The sequence below is a fragment of the Tamandua tetradactyla genome, chromosome X, assembly GCF_023851605.1.
Source record: "Tamandua tetradactyla isolate mTamTet1 chromosome X, mTamTet1.pri, whole genome shotgun sequence".
NCBI lineage: Eukaryota > Metazoa > Chordata > Mammalia > Pilosa > Myrmecophagidae > Tamandua > Tamandua tetradactyla.
In genome coordinates this window covers 29,178,261-29,197,840 of record NC_135353.1, presented here as the reverse complement: position 1 = coordinate 29,197,840, position 19,580 = coordinate 29,178,261, and positions in this window count along the sequence as shown.

Here is a 19,580-nt window from a genome sequence, read left to right as displayed (position 1 = left end):
TGAAAATATCCAGCACCCTTCCTGATAAAAGCACTCAGAAAACTAGGAATAGAAGGAAACCATTTTTACTTGAAAAAGAACATCTATGAAAAACTTCACAGGTAACGTCATACTCAATGGTGAAAGACTGAAAGCTTTCCCCCTAAGATCAAAACAGGATAAAGCTGCCCAATGTCACCACTATTATTCAATATTGTAGAGGAAACTCTAGCCAGAGTGATTAGGCAAGAAAATAAAAAAGGTAACAAATAGAAAAGAAAGATGTAATACTTTCCCTATTTACAGATGACATGATCTTGCCTACAGAAAACCCTGAAACATCCACAACTAAGCTACCAGAAAATCAGTAGTGTTTATATATACAAGTAACGAACAATCCAAAGCAGAAATTTTTTTAAAAATCCATTCACTATAGCAACTAAAAGCATAGAAAACTTAAGAATAACTTTAGCCAAGTATGTAAAAGACTGGTACATAGAAACTACAAAACATTGCTGAAAAAACTTAAAGAAGACCTAAATAAATGGAAGGACATTACATGCTCATAGATTGGAAGACTAAAGGTTGTTAAGATGTCAATCCTACCCAAAACAACATACAGATTGAACACAATTACAATAAAAATGCCAACAGACTTCTTTGAAGATATAGAAAAACCAATCATCAAATTCATATGGAAAGGTAAGCACCTCCAAATGGCCACAATCATCTTGTAAAAGAATAAAAAAGTTGGAAGACTCACATTTCCTTTATTACACAAAGATCTACTAATGAAAAAAAAAAACAACAAACAAACATGGCACTGGCACAAGGACAGGCATATAAACTAATGGAATTGAATTGAGAGTTCAGAACTTGCTTTGACCCAACTGACCTTTGACAATGGTGACTAGACGACTTAGCAGGGAAAGAATATTCTCTTCAACAAATGTTGCTAGGAGATCTGGATAGTCACATGCAAAAGATTGAAGGTAAATCCCTACCTCACATCATGTGCAAAAATTAACTTACCTCACATCATATGCAAAAGTTAACTCAAAAGGATCAAAGACCTAAAGATAAGAACTAAAACTATAAAACTCCTAGAAGAAAACATAGGAAACATCTTCAGGATCTCATATTTGGCAGTGGTTTCTTAGACTTTACACCCAAAGCATGAGCAACAACAAGAAAAAAAATAGAAGGAATTACCTCAAAATGTAAAACTTTTGTGCATCAAAAGACTTTATCAAGAAAAGTAAAAATGCAACCCACAGAATGGGAGTACATATTTGGATATCTGATGAGGGTTTAAGTTTTAGAATATTTAAGTAACTTTAAAACTCAGGAACAAAAGAAACCATACATTCTTTGCAAACTTTAGCTAGACTAACCAAAAAAGATACAAATAATTAAAATCAGAAGTGAAACGGGGGACATTACTATCAACCCCAGAAAAATACTAATTGTATTTTTGCAATTGCAATTTGCAATTGTAAAACCTTTGACAAAATACTAATTGCATTTTTGTAATTGTAAAGTGAGAAAAAGATTTGAATAGACATTTTTGCAAAAAAGATATACAAATGGACAAAAGGAACATGAAAAGATGATCAAAATCATCAGCTATCAGGAAAATGCAAATGAGAGTCACAATAAGATACCATCTCACACTCACTAGAATGGCCACTATTAAAAACAAAAAGAAAATAAAAATGTGGAGAGGATGTGGAGAAATAGGAACACTTGTACATTGTTGGTAAGATTTAAAATGATGCAGCCACTGTTGAAAATAGTATGGCTGTTCTTCAGAAAGTTAAGTATTGAATTACCATATGATCTAGCAATTCTACTTCTAGGTATATACCCAAGCAGAGCAGACTCAAACAGGCATTTGCATACCAATGTTCATAGCAGCATTATTCACATTTGCTGAAAGATGGAAGCAACCCAGATGTTCATCAATAGATTAACGGGTAAACAAAATGGAATTTTATGCAGCCATGAAAAGGAATGAAGTTTTGATACATGCTAGAACATGGATGAAACTTGAAGACATCGTGTTGAGTGAAGCAAGCCAGTCATCAAAGGACAAATACTGTATGATCTCACATGAAATAAGTAGAATAAACATATCCATGAAGTCAGATACTAGTATGAATATTACCAGGAGGCAAGTGGGGGAGGGGAACGGGGAGTTAATGTTTGTTATGTTGTTTCCATTTGGGGTATTGGAAGTTGTGGCAATGAATCAGGGGATGGAGGCATAGCTTTGCGTATGTAATGAACACCACTGAATTGTGAATTTGAAAGGGGAAAAAAGGAAAATTTTAGGTTTTATGTAAGTTACCACACATGCACACAAAAACCAATAGAACTGTACCACACAACGTAAACAGACTGCTAGTTTGCTAAAGTTACTAGCATAATTATCATAACATTGTTTCATGAATTGTAATAAATTGGATACACAGAGAAAACTGGGCATGAGAGGTGGTATATGGGAACTCGGTAATCACTGCATGATGTTTCTGTAACGTATACTTGCTCTAATTTAAAAATAATAATAATTATAGGTTCACAGGAAATTGCAAAGACAGAACAGAAATCTTGTGTACCTTTCACCCGGTTTCCCCCATGGTTTTAATACAATTTTAACAGCTTTATTGAGATACACTTGATATTCAGTACCTGCACATATTTAAAGTGTAAAAAAAGAACACACATGGCTTTGCTTGTGGATAAACACCAAGTAGGAAATGGAGAAATGGTGGTATGTTGGGGAACTACTACTGCTTTTATGAGTAAACCTCATGGAAGTTATTTTTTATTTTTTATTTTTGCATGGGCAGGCACTGGGAATTGAACCCAGGTCTCCGGCATGGTAGACGAGAACTCTGCCACTGAGCCACCATCCCACCGCCCTTGATGGAAGTTTTTGATAATAAAAACCCCAATCATGTACAAGATTAATAAAAATAAAAATGAACCTCAGACTTCTATTTCCTGACTGGTTTGGGCATCCAATGAGTAGGCAGTTAACCTCTCCTCTGAAAGCCCTGCACAGAGAGCTGCAAGGACCACAAGTTAGCCCCACAGTTGGACAGTCAGTGACCAAGGGACAGCCGTTTGGGGATCATGTTTGACTCACTAGAATGACATGATAAATATGAATTCCAACAAATGCTTATGTGTAATGAATAGAGTTCACTATAAGATGAGATAGTAGGGTCAATATACTGTTGGAAATGTCCTTATTTGAATAACAGATTATTCCATCTCTTGATTCTGCTAAGAAATTACAAAGCAAAAGATAAGGAAGGGAGAAAAAGCTTTTCAGTGTAAGAGTGGTATTTTTATCGTTAAGATGCACCAAGTTACCTTCCACTCTGGGTGTATGCATAATGAATCCAACCAAACCACCGACAAGCAATTTGAAAATTAGTCAAAATTGATTCCTAGAATCAAGCGAAGTTCAAGGGGAGGGGGTGGAGACCAAGGAGCAGACTCAGAGGGAAAAGAAGTCATTACCAGCTCCTCTGGAATACCAATAAACCTCAGTTTAGTGAAATCATATTTTTGTAGAATTTCATTAACACCCCCCGTGGTCCCTTGGCATTTGCAACCTAGCTATATATGCGAATGGAGGACAGGTTTACGGATAAGCAGAAAACGAGAGATATAGACAATTTGTGGCGGAAAAGTGATTTTGCTTAATAGAAGAATCAAAATTTCCACTGGGTTAAAGTACACAAACGATTTATGCTTATACTAACTAGGTATGTTTGTGTTGGTATCTTTCCAACTAGTCTTTCTATGAAAATATCCATGTTGGTTTTGATTACAAGTTTTGTATTGGGGATGGGGTGGGACACTGGATCAAAAGGCCAAGGGAACCAGATGGCAAGTTGGGTTTGGAGATTTCTTAGTGGCTTTGAATTGATAAGGCCCAGCTTTTCCAGGTAGGCATTTAAACAGGCCCCTTTCACAGTCAAGGCTTCTATCTGGATTTAATTAACACTCACAGAAGCTGTGAAAATCTTCACTGAAGCCATTTTATTTGTCTTGTGCATCAAAATGATAAATTAAAAAAAATACTACCCTCTCCTATGACACACATATCCTTACCTCCTTAGAGAGGCACCACTTATTAGCCCAGATGGAAAGAGTAAAAACAATAAATTGGGTCTGTCGAGTAGAGATTAAAGCTAGAGAAGAAAAGAAGTTACCCTCTGAGCAGGAGACAACACGTGCCCTGTCCTAGCCTATGAATGATCCTGATTCTCTTTCTACTCCTTTCCCATCATCCTTCCAGCTGGTGTCTCTTGCTCTGTCTACCTTTAAGGAAGTCCTCACCCTGGCATCAATTACTGATGAATGAGTCAAGCCTCCACTTTGACTCTGGGAGACCAGTTCCAAGAGAAACTCGTGAGTCTGCTCTTTGGATATCTAGCAGTCACTAGGCTATCCTGTGCCACCTTAGGCAACTGTATAGCAGAGGCTTTCTGCCTGTTATAGCCAGGAAGTGCAAACTTCATAAGTTCCTTCCAGGCCTTGGCACAATTTCACGCATTGCATGTCTACACAGGCACATGGCAGTGCCTCTTGTTGTTTATGACACCTCACCTCATCCTGAGACCCTACACTAGGAGGCATTTTATTCCTTGAACCAGTCCCCGACATTGAGAATACAAGCATAAACACGACAGAGTAACCCCCTTCTCTCACTTGTGCTACATCCCCATAGCTGCAAATATGCAATTCGTCTGATTCAAGCCATACAAACTGCAAATTTTCCTGTAAGGATCATGATATTCCACCACTCGTATATGTACTGTTATTGAAGTCATACAGACAATAATTCTGCATCAAACCATGCAACAAGCAACAACAGAACTTGTAATCAAAACCAACATGGATATTTTCATAGAAAGACTAGTTGGAAAGATACCAAAATGTTAGCAGTCGTCATAAATCTAAGTAAGTAGTTGGATTTTCAGTGATTTTAAAATTCATTTGGTGCTCTTCCCAAATCTGCATTCAGTGATAATCACATTGGTAGCTGTGAAATTGGCCAAAGCCAGTGTGCCACCTGTTGTAGTGTCTAGACCTTCTCTGTGAGGACTTATTACAGTTTGAATTTTTACTTTTAAAGAAAAAAGTTGAGCACATTAACTCTTGTGTACATAGTACTTTTTCATCATGTACTAACGAAATTAATTTTTCTACATAAAAAGTCCCTAATGCTTACCAACTGAACCTTGGGGTTTGGCTGCTGTATTGAACAGAAATTGTGACCTAGACACTGTATTTCTTCTGTGTAGTGAGGTACAAAAGGACCAGGGAGCCATAGCATGCAAATCCCAAAACTTTGCTGCCTGCCCAATGCCTGACAATTTTTAATAATGACATAAAGTGTTGAAATAATATGAATAGAAGCCAGCAGAGCTGCCAGACTATTGCCTTAGTCTTTCAGAATCAGAGACTGGTGTCTTATTGTGTACTAAACCTGGTGTGTAGTCCTAGGAATTTCTGCAAAGCAAGGAAATGGCCAACAATGCATAGAAGGGAAACTACATAAAGGAGTAATCACCTACATATTACTTTTGCTGCTTTATTCTTCCAGGACCCCCACCAAATAAATGTCCACCCCACTACTTCAGGGGCAGATTGGCAAACTACCATTCCTGATGCCCACTTGGTGCATGGGTCATAATTTCCCCCTTTTCATAGATTAACCTGGTTTAAACTTAACCTCAGATCCACATTTTCATACCTGGAACAAAAGCATCTGAACAACACTCCCACAATCCCTTGGCTCCTGAATTTTATGTTCTACAAGTTAATCTAGTCCATCCATCTGATGTCTACTACTGCAAGGTGTTTCTAAATCAAATAAGAACAAAGATCAAAACTTTGGTGTTTGGAAAATGAAGGTTTTGTTTATTTCAAGTCAACACAGTCTGATAACATCTAAACCTATGAAAGTGTGGTGCCCACAGTGTACAAGAGGAATACAAGTAAGGATTGGAAAAATATGTCCCTGCCTAAATAAAGGAATAGGTTGTAGAAACAAGGATATAATATGGAATTAGTCAGTAGTGACAGGGGAGAGTCCTTGTCACTATTGGTAGCTCCTATCTCTTACAGACTCAGGGAAGAGGCCTCTTTAATGATGGCCCAGCAGACAGAAGATGGGTGCTGTCCTCTGCAAAACATCTGTCACCCCACACAACATAAGGATGCCCTTGCTTGTCTATCTGGTCTTGGCAGTGGGTTCCAGTTCCATGCTGTTCATGTCAGAGGCCCACAGTCTGACCAGTAGTTTCCATCACTGGTCCCAAAGTGGGTGGAGACTGTACAAATCTGCAAGGAGACTTTTCAGTGGGTAAACAGCATAGAACCACTGCAAGAAAACTATATCACCTGGAAACCCATACAAGGTGGGTGGCTTGGGAAACTTCCACTTTCCCTTACCCAGAGGAACTTCTGAGTATGGTTGGTGTACCCAATCATGCAATCTGGGGGAGGTCGGCCCAAACAGTGGAAGATAATGAGAGGGAATGCACCAATCAAACCACAAGACTGGACAGAATTGCTGCTTCAGAGGCCTAACTGCCCCTTCAAAATGAGCTATAGTTCATCCTGCTTTATTTGAGCATCATAGGGGAATTATTAAATATCACTCACGCTGATAAGAAATGTCCCTTAATTTCTAGAAGGAGGAATCTCAAAGTCAATTTATTCTATTCAGTACCATGGCTAATGACTCATGCAAGATCCTGGGTAATAACCCTTTGAAATGGGAGGTTGAGTTGTTCACCAAGTGATACAACGGCATTTCAAAGTGTATTAGTGTCAATGATTGGTAAAACAGTAAGTTCGAAAAATTACAGACATGAGACAAAGTTAATATCATGTAGGGTAATTTCATGGAAGAATTCTAACCATTAAACCTGGAAATAAGAATGGAAAAAAAATGGCAGTTGCCAATATAATATAGGATTTTGTGGATTTTCCCTTAATTGGCAAGTTTCCCTCTAGGATTCTATAGGCAACGGGAATGGAACAAAAGTTGCTTCAACCAAAATACACAGTTGGAAATCGTTTAAGCTCTAGGGCTCTGTCTAAAAACATTGGTAACTCATATTAACAAAGGCAGAGGTAGTTTTCAGCTCAGGTGCCAATAATCATGTTTCTGGTTTCTAAATGTAAGCCAGGAAGATAATATTTGGAGGATAATGTTCTTCCTACAAAGGCGTCAATGAACCATTTGGATATGAGACCACATACATAATTAAAATCTATATCAAGAATAAACTAGAAAAAAAGGTTGTGCAAACTCATCCAGCACCATAGTAAAAGGAAGTATGTGTACTTTATCTCAAAGTAAGTATCCGTGTACTCTCAGTGAGTATGCAGATCAGGTATTTGTGAGAGATAACAAGAGATTTCTTTTAATTTAATTCTCCCCTTGAATGCACGCTAAGGGTCACAAAATGGAGATTCCTGTGTAAATAGGGGTCATGTGATAGAAGCATTAAAGCCCAGTCAGCAGATGTGGGCTGAGGGGCAGGAACAGTGCTGTCTGGGGTCAGAAGGGGAAACTTCCCAACCACCCCAACCCCTCTGCCCCCACAAATCCTCAACCCATTTTCTGCCCTGGCCAGCTGGGCCTGAACAATTCCTATTCTTGTGTTTGTAAATAGAATCCATCACACAGTAGCAGAGAGAGTTCAAATAGAGTCGAGAGGCTACTGGGGAGGTTGCTCTTATGCAAGCTTCAGGTAGATCTTGCTACCTATCATAACCTGCCAACCCCCAACCAGGACCATTCCATGAACACTTAAGAACATCTAGGGTAATATATAAGATTCCACAAGGGTTCCAGGCACTAGAGTAACTTTCCAGAAACCTGAAACCTCCAGGTGGCTCCCTGGTCCAGATAAGTCCTGAAACCTAGCCCAGCCTCTCCAGGACATCAGATAGTTCCATCTCCCTACCCCTTATTAGTGACAGATCCTTCAATAAGAAAAATTTAGAGTTGCCATAGCCTAAACACCCCTAAAGAGAGGGATGGAAAGATCAAAGGTAATGGTGGAATTATACAGAGAAGATAGGATTTAACAAATGAATATGAATGCTGAATCATTAAATGAATATCTCTTTTAGTCTCTAGTATCTTAGAGCAGTTAGAAATAAAAACCTAAAATTGTGGAATTGTAACCCATGCCAAAGTCTGAAATATGTTCTGCAACTAATTGTGGTGCTGTGCTTTGAAATTCATAGCTTTTTTTGTATATATGTTATTTTTCACAAAAAAAGAAGGAAAATAAGTCGATTGTGATGATAAAAAACGTTTAAGCCCTCTAACCTCCTATATTCTGGAGCAGCTAGAAGGAAAAATCTGAGACGATTATGTGGTAGCCCACGACAAACTCTGGGATCTGTCATGTAACTACTTGTTGAAGAGTGCTTCGAAAACTATTGCTTTTTTCTTTCTTTACTTTGTATATATGTTTTACTATACAATAAAAAGTTAAAAAAAGATAGACTCCATCACAAATCTCTTTTTTTCCTATGAAAGAAAAGCTTGGAAGGGGGACCAAGGCCAAAACTTACTCCAAAATATTATATCCCCCAAAATACGTGGCATGACCTGCAAGAACCATTGAAAACAAAAAGCACACAATCTGATGGGACATTTTCTCATTTGTAAATTGAAAATGCCCCATGATTTACAAAGGAAATTTTTGAAAAAGTCTAGGGCTAGAATTCAATCGAATAACATGATATTCAACATGCAATTGTCAAGGGAAAGGAAATCCTAAAGGGCGTTCAGTAGCAGCCAGGGACCCACACTTCCCTGTCCCAAAACAAGCGCTCAGACTGTGAGATGGTCAATGTGTGCGCTTTTACTTTGAAAATGCCACATTTTCTTTCAATTACAATACTCCTTCCCTTATTCATGAGCTGAAGATAACATAAAAACTTTTTTACATAAAGCTTAAGAACCAGGGCCCTCCCTTAACAGAATAACATGATATCAAGCACACAATCCTTCATAATAGTAAATGCCAAACTCCTTTAAATGGTGACAAAGGCTTAACAGCATGCACTGTTGTTATAAGTTGACAGGACCCCAAGCTTTAATTTTTTATAGAAATTTATCAGGGGCCAACACCAGAATTGAAACAAACAAAATAGTGTCCAACACAGTTATATTATAAAATAAAAGGCACTCATCAGACCATTAACTTCCTCCTCTGTAAATTGAAATTTTGCACAAAAAGTTCAAAACAAAGTTATAAATAGCCCCGACACGAAAATAAAATCAAATGCAATGATGATGCACACAGTTGTTTTCTAAAATTAAATGCCAAACTGTGTTCAATGTAGACTGACAGGAGCAACTAAACGACATCCACAGTGTCTGCAAAATTTCAAGTTCAACTAACAGCAAAGCTTTTTAAGGAAAACACCTGAAAAGCATCAGGAACAGGCTTGGTTGAATACAATGATATTAAATTTCTTACTCATTAGCACCTTTAGGCGATTTAAATTGTTAGTAAATGCGTCTTGCACCAGAGCATTCATTTTCTCATATTCAAGTTGAAAAGACCAGGAAACTTCTTTTTATTTTCTTTTTGCCAGCATCTGAAGAGGACTGATTCCAAAATTTAAGCACACAAACATATTAAATACACAATCACATTGCAAAATGAAACACAAAACTGCGTTCAAAGGAAGCTGGCAGTCCTTAACTGCTCTAATACCAAACAATTTCCCTCGGCATGCTAATTTCCTCCTTTTAAAGTTGAAATAACAAAAATATGGGGGGCTAAGGGCAAGATTTAAATAAATACACTGCAACAATAGTCATCCAAGGATTTAAATATAAAAGGGACACTCAGCTCCCTAGTGACAAGTCTGCTGTTCCTCACCTGCTCTGCCAAAGCACCATCCCTTTCCTCATTTCTAAGTTGAAAATATCACAAAACCTTAAGACCATGTAGAAGAGGGGACCAAGACCAATATTTAAACAAACGAAGTTAAAAAGTCATAATGTAATATATAAAGTACACCTCCGAAGTTCAGCTAAAAGACCCACACCATCATAAATCCAAAGCCTTCTAGAAATCTATTAAAGTATATATTACCTTCCATATACTCATCCATAAAAATCTCACAAATAGCTAACTACAAATGATTATTAAGAATTGAAGTAAATTAAACTTACACTTTTACGCTTGCATGTGGAAGCAGCCATCCTGTCTCCCTATTCCTGAAATGAACCCCTCAGGGAAGCCCTCTTGCATAGTCCAGGATGAAAGGTGTTTGGTCCTGTCCAGTTATGCTCCTCTCATAGCCAGTCTTTGCTCCCTCCTTCAAAGCCTTCATTGGTTGGAACTTAGATGACTGACAGAGATACTGTCTACTTACTCTTTCTCTACAAGTGGAAAGCCCACCCATAATCCAGGTGCTTGTTCCTTATTGATCTCAAAGTGGAGGAAAGGAACTAAGGTTTGCACTTGAGTTTTTGCACTTGAGTTTGAAGGCATTGTCGAAAGCCCTACAACTAAGTAACTCACATCAGACTCTCTGCATTCAAATGTACGTATTCAAACAACTCTTCAGTCATCCTGTTCCACACTTTGCCTATCATTGTGTCCTTCTAGAAAGTTCTTTCCCTCCATTTCTGCTTTTGGGATCAGACCAAAACTATATATCTGATTGGTCTTAGCAGGGAATTCAAACACCCACAGCAACCATGCTTGGAAAAGGACCAGAAGTAATGTCAGGGCAGGAATCTGGAATGTAAAATGGGCCTAAATATCTGCCAACCTGACAACTGCTCATATACATAAAATGAGAAGAGGAAAAAGACCGACCAACACTTTGGGGAAGATGGCAGAATAGGATGGGCTGAGTTCACCCCTGCTCCATTAAACAACTAGAGAAGTGACTGAACAATAATGGGGACAGCAGTTCCAGGGTGCAAGTGAAGAGAGAGGGTCTTTCACACTATAAAGGGAGGTTCTGGATGAAAAAGCAGAGGAATTGGGATGCAGAGAACAGGTTGAGTGTGCTCAGTTGTGACTCAACTGGGGACAAGAGGCAGCAGGCAGGAAAGTGCCTATACTCACAACTAACTTGGGAAATCAACCCTCTCAGCTCGGAAGCCAGGGGCTCCTTTAGGGAACCTGGAGGCCAGCAGACCTGCTTTCCCTGCACACAGAGACCATCCAGGTGGTACACAGAGCCTATTGCCCCCCTTTCTATACAGAAGCCTCAAGCCCTCAGGAGTGTACAGCCTGGGAAAAAGGGACCAGGAAGCAAGCCATGCCCCATGCTGCACCCATGCAGCCCCATGCACCTGTCTCCCTGTGTTCTATGCCCTTGTGCCTTGCACCTTCATGCCCCCACCCTGTGTCCCCAGATCCCCGCACCCCGGCACCATGTCCCTGCATCCTGCACGCCCATGCTACTCTGCACCTGTGCCATGCCCTATGCCCCTGCACCACAGGCCACACCTCTGCGCCCCCGTGACCCCACATCCTGTGTGCCCACGCTATGCACCCCAATGCCCGCGCTCCTCGCCTTGTGTCCTTTGTGCTGCACCCACACCCCACCCCATGCAGCGCCCCCATGTAATGCCCCACATGGCACCCCTGCACCACACCCCCCATTCTGGAGGCTTCTCTTTCACAAGCTTTAGCTAGTTATTGCCATTTACCAGGGTTTGCCAAACCAGAACCACTCCATTCCTGTTAACCCTATAGAACACCTAGGGCTATGGCTGAGATTCCACAAAAGTTCCACACACTAAGATGACTTTCCAGAAACATACAACCTACAGATGGCTCCTAGACCAGATGAGTCCTGAAATCCAGAGGGGCCAGTCTCTCCAAGAATATCAACCAGTTCCATGCCCTTCCCATATATTATTGACACCCCTTTCAAACATGAAAATGTTGGAATGGGCAGAGCACAAGTACCCCTAAAGATCAGACGAAGGATCGAAGGAGAAAGGGGAATGATAACAGAGAAAACAGGATTTAACAACTGAGTATGACTACTGAATCATTATATTGATATTTCTTTTAGTGTCCCATCCCTTGGAGCAGCTAGAAGGAAACATCTGAAATTATGGAACTGCAACCCATACCTAAACTCTGAAATCTGTTCTGTAACTACTTGTTAAAATGTACTTTGAAATGTATTGCTTTTTTTTGTATATATGATATATTTCACAATAAAAAGTGTTTTAAAATAAGAAGTGGGGTAAGAGTTCTAGCCACTGAAGACCAGATAAAGAGAATGAGGAAATGGCCGAGCTACAGTTTGAACCCACTACTCTTCAGCACCAATGTCCATGCTTTAAATGTCTATACTAAAGTGATTATGCCTTTACTTATATGGTTGCTTCTTTTTGGAATGTTCTTTCTCTCTATCTCTGTTCCCCCTCAGGGCCCTAGATCGCATACAGCCTCCTCCATGAAGCCTTCATTCCCTGATACCCATTCCCCACTCCAACAGGTTGTGGGCTGTATGGTGTCGGGGGTAGGGGGAACATCTGGGCTCAGATGCAGGGCAGTGTCTGGGGTACTGGAATTAGTTAGTACTGGGTGGGAAGTGGGTAGGAAAGACCCAAGGTTTGCATTTGGAAGCTTTGCAGTTGTGTTGAGGTTTCAGAAATTCTGGGATTCCCAGGGCAAACCTTCAAAATATCACATTCTTGTCTCCTCATTGGTCAGTGCAGGTTAAATGTAAACTACAAGTATGAAGCAAATTTGGCCAATCAAAAATAAAGTAAAGTACAATAAAGCTCCTAGAAGAAAATGCAGGGAAACATCTTCAAAATCTAGTAATAGGAGGTAGCTTCCTAAACTTTACACCCAAAGCACAAGCAACAAAAGAAAAAACTGATAAATGAGAACGCCTCAAAATCAAATGCTTTTGCACCTCAAAAAAATTTGTCAAAAAAGGTAAAGAGGCAGCCAACTCGATGGGAGAAAATATTTGGATATCACACATCGGATGAAGGTTTGATATTCTGTGTACCTAAAAAAAAATCATACAACTGAACACCAAAAGAACAAACAACCCAATTACAAAATGGGCTAAAGATATGAAGGCATTTTTCTGAAGAGCAAATACAGACAGCTCAAGAGCACTTGAAGAGATGCTCATTTTCATTAGCTATAAGGGAAATGCAGATAAAAACTACAATTAGACCCCACCTCACACCTATAAGAATAATTGATATTAAACAGGAAACTACAAATGTTGGAGAGGATGTGGAGACATCGAGACACATGCATTGTGGATAGGAATGTATAATGGTACATCCACTATGGGAGACAGGTTGGCAGTTCCTTAGGAAACTAAATATCAAGTTACCCTATGACCTAGCAATACTGCTACTCAGTGTATACCCAGAAGAGCTGAAAGCCATGACACAGACATTTGCACACCAATGTTCATAGCAGCGTTATTCACAATCACCAAAAGATGGAAACACACCAATTGCCCATCGACAGACTAGTGGATTAACAAAATGTGGTGTATACATATGATGGAATATTATGCAGCAGTAAGATGAAATGACATCCCGAAGCACATGCCAAGATGGATAAGCCTTGAGGACATAATGCTGAGTGAGATAAGCTAGACACAAAAGGATAGATGCTACATAATTCCACTTTTATGACCAGCATAAAGGTATAATCAGAGGCTTATAATATAGAATATAGGGAATTTAGAGATACATAGAAGCTAGAGATGGGTGAGCTAATGAAGTTGAATTCCAATGTAAGGGAATAGATAGGAGTGAAGGCAATTCACCAGTGGGTTTATAAGTAATATTACCATATTGAAGGTGAACATGAATGAAAGGGATTGGATAGGCCTATGTGTCCTGCTGATTAACACTAGAAATATAAATAAGATTTTTCATGAACTACTTTAAAGGTATGAATCTTGTACAAAGAGTCAATAATAGAGGGGTATGGGGGAAAACTACTATTGCATGCTATGACCTATATTTAACAGGCAAACATCAACATTACCACAGCAACACCGGGGTTAAATAATGAGGGGAGGGACAAAAGTTAAGGGGAGGTTTGGATTTTCTATTTGGTGAGGGTGTGTTTATTGGTTATCTTTCTCATGGAAACAATGAAATTATCTGAAATTGAAAGTGTTGATGAACTGTTGACTTTTGAACATTATACATGATGTCCAATGAATGCAGGTGGCTGAAGGATGCACTGATGGAGAAGTAGATTGGCAAACGATGATGTATACATATGATCCAATATTGTGCTGCTACAAAAAGGAACAAAGTTGTGATGCATGCAACATTGTGAATGAACCTGTGGGACATTTGGTGAGGCAAAATGTCCAGAAACAAAAGAGCAAATATTGTGTGGTCTCATTTAGAAAATGCTTATAAGTAAACTGGGGCCTGGACTATAAGCTCTTACAGCAGTCACATTTAGCCCAGAGCAGTAATTGTTATTTCTGGATTTGGAAGACTGTTTTATAAATGTATAACCTTGTAATAGAGATAAGAATGAAGCTGATCAGGTCAGGATTAAGGTAATTCAGGAGTAAGGAAGACTTGTCTGTATTTTAGAATCTCATCTACTCTTTGAGACCAAAGGAAGAAATGTTCATTTTGTCCAGAACCTTTATTTTCTGTAGCACATAATCTAACTTAACCTGTTAAGATAGATCACTTAAACAATCCAAACATAGGGAGCCCAGAATAAGAATCAGTGTCTTTAATCCTGTATAGCTTAATGTAATGCCTGGATACATCCCACAGTATATTAAGCAGATATTCAAAAAGTATTGGCGAGGTCTCTTGAGGGATGGGAGAAAAAATATGGAACTATTAAACTTTACCACTGGGGAAACCCCTGATACTGTGTCAAACATTAGGGACACCCAAATCAATAGGTCAAACCCTTGATCTTGAGGCTTGCTCTTGTGAAGCTTTAAACAAATGAGTATGATTGCTGAATTGTTTTACTGATATTTCTTTTAGTCTCCAGTATCTTCAAGCAGCTAGAAGCAAAAACCTAAAATTGTGGAACTGTAACCCATATCATACTGTGAAATCTGTTCTACATCTACTTGATGTGATGTGCTTTGAAATATATTGCTTTTTTGTATATATATTATTTTTCAGAAAAAGGAAAAAAAGTTGATTGTGGTGATAAATGCACAGCTATATGAAAAAAATAATTAGAAGTAAAGTAAAAAAGAAACAGGTAAATTTTACTCCAATAATTTAAAAATGTATATCCTACTTCACCACATGATGTCATTGAGCTACAAATGCTCCATTTGCCAATCAGATCCATTCATTTTTTTTCTCAACCTTGTTCTGTGAACCGGAAGACTGATTTCTATGTATTGTATTACCCAGTCTGTCTTGCCCTGTCTTCTGGTTGCATTCAGCCACAAAGAGGCACTGATGAGAAATTTGTGAGCAGGAGAAGGAAGATATTATTACAGTTTCTTTATTCCCCTACCCACAGATAAACTTCCTGCAGGAAGCCCATCTTACACAACATATTTTTCCCATTCTAGTAACAACTTTATGTCTAATGGCAGTAATGACTTCAATCTGCCAGCAGACTCTGGGATTTATCCAATCCCTTGTCAGTTCCTGTAACTTGGCTCACTCTTCTGGAAATATTCCCATCATTAGACACTCTATAATTAACCATTTTAGACATTCTAATATATAACATTTGAGGATTAAAACACTCTATAATTAACCTGTAAGATTATTGAGTGATACAGAAATTAATGGATTAAAATCCATATCATCAGAGAGGATTGTGGGAAGATGGCAGTATAGGGAGATTCAGGACTCAATTCTTCAATCAAAGCAACAATTAAATGGACAAGAACTGTATGAAATAACTATTCTGAAACTCCAGAGGCCAGAAGAATCCTGTACAGCATCCAGAGAACAGCGGGAGGAAGAAGCTGATAAATTAAGTTAAAGAACAGTAAATTACTCTCTGCATGGCAGCTACCAGTGCACATTCCACACTGTTCTGGCAGGCCTGTATTGAGTCCAGCTCCTGTATAGCTGCTGGTGACAGAAAAGGATGTAAAAATCCTCCTGCCCAAGAACAGGGGTAGGCACTGCTGATCACTGACCACAGCTTTTGATTAGTGAATTCAGATCACTTGGGACCCAACTCTGAAGGCAGATATTGTTTCAACCTGCCTAGAACAAACGCAGTTTGATCCTTTCAACCCAACACAGAAGAGGGGGTGATGGCAGTGGAGAATTAAAGATGCTGCACTTCCTCAGAGCTGCTGGGGACAGATGGTTGAAGGGCTGCATTTTCCTGGCAGAACAGGAAATCTCAGCTTGTGAGATCCAGTGGAGAAGCTCTTGGCACCTCTCCTGATCCTCTCCCCAGGGAACTTTAGAGCTGGTCTTCACCACCTTCGTTGTGTCCCTGGCCTGGTGTTAGCTGGGTAAGATTGACTTGGGAAAGTCTTCTCCATGTGTCCTCCTCCCAGAATTTACGTGCCAGGCAAAATCAGCTTGAGACAACAAAAGGAATGTAAAAAATATATAGGAACAGTCTGGAGCAAGGCCTGCTGGCTTCAAACACCCAAAGAGGGAGTTCTATCTCCTGGGAAACAGAGTGGACAAGCTCCTGTAAACAGCAGAACTCCAAAACAACTAACAAGGAAAAACACAGGAAAAGATAGAGAGGCCAAAAAAAGACAGGGAAAATACTGCACTCTGCATTTGCCTTTGGCACACCTTTCTGATAGGAGAGATGAAGCTCAAGAAAATCTCTGTCCTATCACCAGTTGGTTACAAAACCGAGAAATAGACACACCAGGTAGTAGATCCCAGAGTTGACATTTAAAAATATTTGAATGTACACTGTGCAACAAAAGAGTAGAAGTCAAACAAAGAAAAAGGAAATGATGGCTCACCCAAAGAAAGAGAATAAAATATAGTAAACAGGGCAGACCATAAGAGTTCTCACCTGCCATGCCAGAGACCTGGGTTCATTTCCTGGTGCATGCCCATGTAAAAACAAATACAGTAAACATCAATGAAGAAGATAAGAATGTGGGGATACTGAACAAAGCTTTAAAGATATGGTCTTAAAAATGCTTAAGGAGATGAAGGAAAACACAGGGAAAGAACTGAAGGGTATGAGGAAAACAATGAATGAACAATATGGGAATTTAAGTAAAGAGATAGACATTTTTTTAAAAGGAACCAATCAGAACTACTAGAGTTGAACACCACAATAAACGAAATGGAAAAGTCCCAGGAGGGTTTGAAGAGCAGACTGGAGCTCGAAGAAGAAAGAATCACTGAATTTGAAGGCAAGACACTTGAAATGAGTGAGTCTGATGAGTAGAAAGAAAAAAGAAGTATTAAAAGGGAAAATAGCCTAAGACCCCCCTAGGACACAATCAAGTGCACCATCATACAAATGATCAGAATCCCAGAAGGAGAAGAAAGAGAGAAAGGGGAACAAGGAATGTTCCAAGAAACAATGTCAGAGAACTTCCAAAACTTTAGAAAAAGAAGTGAATATGCACATACAAGAAGTCCAGAGAACACCAAACACGAAAAACATGAAGAAAAATACACCATGTCATATCCTGATGACACTTTTGAATGCAAAGGACAAGGAAAGAGTTATGAAAGCTGCAAGAGAAAAGCAACATGTTATGTACAAGAGAGTCCCAATTAGAAACCACATGTTCTAGTTTGCTAGCTGCCAGAATGCGATATACCAGAATTGGAACAGCTTTTAAAAAGGGGAATTTATTAAGTTGCAAGTTTACGTGTTCTAAGGTTTTGAAAATTTCCAAATTAAAGCAAGGCTATAGAAATATTCAATCTAAGGCATTCAGGCAAAGGTACCTTGGTTCAAAAAGGCTGATGATGTTCAGGTTTTCTCACTCAACTGAAAAGGCACAAAGTGAAGGCAACTTCTGCTAGCTTTTTCTCCAGGCATCTTGTTTCATTAAGCTTCCCCTAGGGCATTTTCCTTCTTCATCGCCAAAGGTCCCTGGCTTCCTGGACTCACAAGCTTTTTCCACAATGGTTCCCTCTTAAAGGGCTCCGGTAAGCAACCCCAACTTGAACAGGTGGAGACACACATCCATGGAAATCATCTAATCAAAAGTTACCATCCACAATTGTGTGGGTCACATCTCCATGGATAATCAAATAGCTCCCACCCAGTAATATTGAATGAGAATAAAAGGACATGGCTTTCCCGGGGAACACAGATTCAAACCAGTACACCATGTAAGGCAGGAGGCAATGAGTTGAAATACTTAAAATGCTGAAAGAGCCCCAAGAATTTTATATCTTGCAAGATACTCCTTTAAAAATTAGGGGGATATGATACTATACGTCAAAAACCCAGAAAAATCCACAACAAAACTACTAGAGCTAATAAATGAGTACAGCAAAGTAGCAGGTTACAAGATCAACATTCAAAAATCTGTAGCATTTCTATACACTAGTAATGAACAAGCTGAGGGGGAAATCAAGAAACGAATCCCATTTACAATTGCAACTAAAAGAATGAAATACCTAGGAATAAATTTAACTAAAGAGACAAAAAACATATATAAAGAAAACTACAAAAAACTGTTAAAAGAAATCACAGAAGACCTAAATAGATGGAAGGGCATACCGTGTTCATGGATTGGAAGACTAAATATAGTTAAGATGTCAATCCTACCTAAATTGATTTACAGATTCAATGCAATACCAATCAAAATCGCAACAACTTATTTTTCAGAAATAGAAAAACCAATAAGCAAATTTATCTGGAAGGGCAGGGTGCCCCAAATTGCTAAAAACATCTTGAGGAAAAAAAACAAAGCTGGAGGTCTCGCGCTGCCTGACTTTAAGGCATATTATGAAGCCACAGTGGTCAAAACAGCATGGTATTGGCATAAAGATAGATATATTGACCAATGGAATCGAATAGAGTGCTCAGATATAGACCCTCTCATCTATGGACATTTGATCTTTGATAAGGCAGTCAAGCCAACTCACCTGGGACAGAACAGTCTCTTCAATAAATGGTGCCTAGAGAACTGGATATCCATATGCAAAAGAATGAAAGAAGACCCATATCTCACACCCTATACAAAAGTTAACTCAAAATGGATCAAAGATCTAAACATTAGGTCTAAGACCATAAAACAGTTAGAGGAAAATGTAGGGAGATATCTTATGAATCTTACAATTGGAGGCGGTTTTATGGACCTTAAACCTAAAGCAAGAGCACTGAAGAAGGAAATAAATAAATGGGAACTCCTCAAAATTAAACACTGTTGTGCATCCAAGAACTTCATCAAGAAAGTAGAAAGACAGTCTACACAATGGGAGACAATATTTGGAAACGACATATCAGATAAAGTTCTAGTATCCAGAATTTATAAAGAGATTGTTCAACTCAACAACAAAAAGACAGCCAACCCAATTACAAAATGGGAAAAAGACTTGAACAGACACCTCTCAGAAGAGGAAATACAAATGGCCAAAAGGCACATGAAGAGATGCTCAA